The sequence below is a fragment of the Lactuca serriola genome, chromosome 3 (assembly GCF_051521515.1).
Source record: "Lactuca serriola cultivar US96UC23 chromosome 3, Lser_US96UC23_V15, whole genome shotgun sequence".
Taxonomy (NCBI): domain Eukaryota; kingdom Viridiplantae; phylum Streptophyta; class Magnoliopsida; order Asterales; family Asteraceae; genus Lactuca; species Lactuca serriola.
This window is the reverse complement of record NC_136410.1, coordinates 163999313-164003455: the sequence shown is the minus strand read 5'-3', so window position 1 is coordinate 164003455 and position 4143 is coordinate 163999313.

Below are 4143 nucleotides of genomic sequence, written 5' to 3'. Positions count from 1 at the left end.
ATACTAGAGCTTCGCAATAGGGCCAAACCCAGCACTCTGATATTATTCAACCCTGATCACATGTGACTTGATGTATTCACCTAATGGCTAACTCCCATCACTTAGAGTCCCACAAAGCACAAAGCAAGTAGCATTCAGAAAAAGGGAAAGTCTAACCACATAATCCAATCATACTGTTCTATCCCCTACTCAGGAATCTGTACATGTAATTAAAAGGCTCATACAATCAGGCATAACCTAAACAAGCTATCCTATCATTGACCGATCAGTACTAGCATGCAAGTCTACAAGCACATATAATAGGCATATAAAGCATCTCTTCCTAGATCCTTAGCTTTACTCTTGCATGCAGTTCTCATATTCATAACATAACATAACATAAACTTGTATGGGTAATTTGGGAGTACTTACTTGAGCTCGGCTGATTGCATGCACCACACCCTTTTTCTCTTTTCAAAATTCTTTTCCTTATTAAAATTTCTTTTCGCTTTTTCTAAAACTCTTTTCTTTTCTCAAAATTCCTTTTTTACCAAAAATTGATTTTCCTTTCGAAAATTTTCTATACCAATTCCTTAGTTTGAGCTCAGACACACCCGAAAGTGTGCCCGAATCCCTCAAACCAAGACTCTGATACTAACTTGAAACATCCCAAAAATATGACCCAAAAATTTTGTTTTGAAAAATATTATAAGAAACTATAATCATCCATAATCAATAAGAAAACCAAGTGTCATGTGTCTCAAAATCTCATATCAAATACTGTATCAAAAACAATTGAGAAAATATATCAGAGTCTCAATAAATCCCAGGCTGAAATATGTGGTGTGTGACATGCGATCATCATGAGCCCTTCCCTTTTCTAGTTGAAGTACCTGAAACTAAAACTGAAAACCATAAGCACGAAGCTTAGTGAGCTCCCCCAAACTACCACATACCATACAAACACATATACCAAATAACATAACTCTGGGACTACTCCCACTACATCGGGACGAATCCCGACATCGGCTTACCCGGAATTGGACTCCAGTCCGGCATTGGGTTCACCCCGACATCCAACCGCATCAGGCATCGGGCTTGCCCCGACATCGGACTTACCCCGACACATACATAACATAATCACATAATCTGCATCGGGCTTGCCACGACATCGGACCGAAGCCCAGAACAAACAACATATAACACATAAACTAGCATCCATCAGGCTTGCCCTGAAATACATAATACATGGCATAATGACTAACATACATCGGGCTTGCCCCGACATAGGGCTTACCCCGGATCACATAAAATATAATATAATCACATATACTGCATCGGGCTTGACCGACATCGGACCGGAGTCCGGAACACATAATACATAACTTAATCACATATACTGCATCGGGCTTGCCCGGCATCGGACCAAAGCCCATAACACATAACACATAAACATGCATGAATCACAAAGACATCAAGCATACATAACTACTTCTCGGGACCGCCCCGACATTGGACCGAAGTCCGGAAACATATATATTGCATCGGGCTAACCCCGACATCGGATCGAACTCCGAAACTACTATCATCTAAACAAACCTACATTGTGGCCGTAGACCCGTTCCTACTAGAGGAAAACTTACCTCGTAAGACTGACTGCTGAAAATGCGAGTGAGAAATCCCTGACTGTTGTTCCGGTTGCTCTACGACTATCATGACCAAATAAACACTTAGTCAGAAATAAGGATTCTTCTATGGGTAAAATGACTATTTTACCCTTCTAATCCAATTTGGGCCATGACCCAGGCCCAATCCTTTCTAATCCTTCTAAACTCACTAAGGCCCATTAAAGTCCTCCAATGGCCTAATTTTCTAAATTGGGATCAAGTCCTCAAATGGGCTTTCCACCCAACCCAAACTAGCCTTTGGGCCCTTAACTGTCTCCTGGTGGCCCATCACGGCCCAACATCTGCTAACCCAAGGCCTGCCCCAAACCGAGGCCTAACATCTGCTAACCCAAGGCCTGGCCCTAAACTGAGGCCCAATTCCATAAATACCCAAAATTACCAAAATACCCTTGGAAGTCAAACTGGTCAACTCTTGGTCAAAGTCAAAGTCCTTATTCAAAGTCAACCTTCCTGGTTGATTCTACTCGCCGAGTTCCCATTCCCAAAAAACTCTCATATCACAATGTGTTCCCAAAACAAAATATTATAAAATAACGTTTATCAAAGCATTTCATCAAGAGATGCATTTTCATTATATAACAATATTCGGGATGTCATGTTCTGATAAACAAACCAAAAGCATAAATAACAAAAGATAGACCATACAACAGTTACATATAACAACTGGTCTAATATCAAAAGATCTTGATAAGTCATCCAACTTATGCTCTCGCGCCACTACCTATAATACAACAAAATTGAGTGGGTCAGGCTTGGGAGCCTGGTGAGCATATAGGGTTTTCAACCCACAATAAATAATTATATTTAATTTCACCAACCAACAATAACCCGATTACCCATTCCTGTTATCCTCACTTTACGTCCCTAAAACAACATCTATTACCAGGGACCTAATCTATGATTTTCATCGGGACGGACATTACTGCAAGGGGTTTCCTCAACAATAGATGTCCTAAAGGCAACCATGTGGGGGGTAAAGTACACCGGTGAACACATCGTTCACACCACCTACAGGTTATGAACCTGCTAGCGTTCCACATGACTGTCTAGAAAGAGTCTGTGGTTGTCATCCATACTCCGCTAGATGACTAGGTCAACATCAACAACATCGAGGCCTCTCATCATTTTATCACAAATCAACTATCTACCCAAGTTCTACCCAACATTTTGTAGATAACAATATACATATGCATACATATGCAACTTAAAAAACTGATAAGATATTCATTTAATACTCGTTCCAAATATACAGATTCATTCCAAGTAATAGATAATATATATCTATATACACATAGCACGTATTCACTCGGAGATACTTTATATCTATGTGTTAGAAGAAAAGGAATATACACTCACTTGATCAGAAGATGATCGGACAACACTACGGCTTGCAAAAGTAGTATTCTTCGGTAGATCTGGAATATCTTCACACACCGGGCTTCTCGCAGGCAGAGCTTCGGCTTGGAAACTCTTTTCTTCTCGGGATCTTCAGGCTTCAGGACTCGCTTCGGGTCTCGGGAACGATACTGGGGTTTAGGGGTATGAGTTGCACGCAAAATGAGGTAATACAGAGGGGGAGAGTAAGGGAGGAGCAACCAAAATCGGTTGACCCTTGATTTTTATTTATAGGGTTGTTTTCTGGAAATTCACGTTGTGAATAGTACTCCCACATCGTGGGGCTTGATTGTCATTGCATGCATCATCGTCCACTTGCTCTGTCAGGCTCCAGAAGGCGTCAGAAGTCAGTTCACGTCGTGAACACTGTTTTCACGTCGTGAACTCTGACACAACTTTGGGGTTCGCGCCCCGAACTTCAGAAATTCATAACTTTCGCATACGAACTCTGTTTTCGATGTTATTTATATGCACACGTAGGTAAAAATAAGATCTACAACTTTCATTTAGACTTCGTCGGCTAATTTTGACATTATTTTTATTATATATTTGTTATATTTTTTTAGCAGGCCGAGACAGGAAAACTCCGTTAAAAAATCATAACTCCTTCGTCTGACGTCCGTTTTCGTCTATATTTCCGTCGTTGCAATACTATTGATGAGATCTTCAATTCTAATTTAGAAGGTCTTGGCTAAATATCGCTCGATCTCATATTCGAACTTTGGACTATCTACTGCTAAGCTGAAACTTCGAAAAATCATAACTTCCTCATACGAAGTCAAATTTGGGCGTTCTTTTTATGTACGCTCTCGGTTTAACGTATTCTACGACTTTCATTTAGATTATTAAGGCTATATATCGCTATATCTTAAATTCGTATTTTACGTCATTCAATGTCGTGTCGGTTCTGTCGCGAAACAGGTCATAATTTCTTCGCTATAACTTGGATTTCAGCATTCTTTATATATTCAAAAACCTCGTCACGACCACTACCACATCCTTCATAGATATCGGGATTATCTAACATTTCATTTTGACGCTTATTTTTATCCTTAATTCATTTAAGTCAGACAACTAAGCA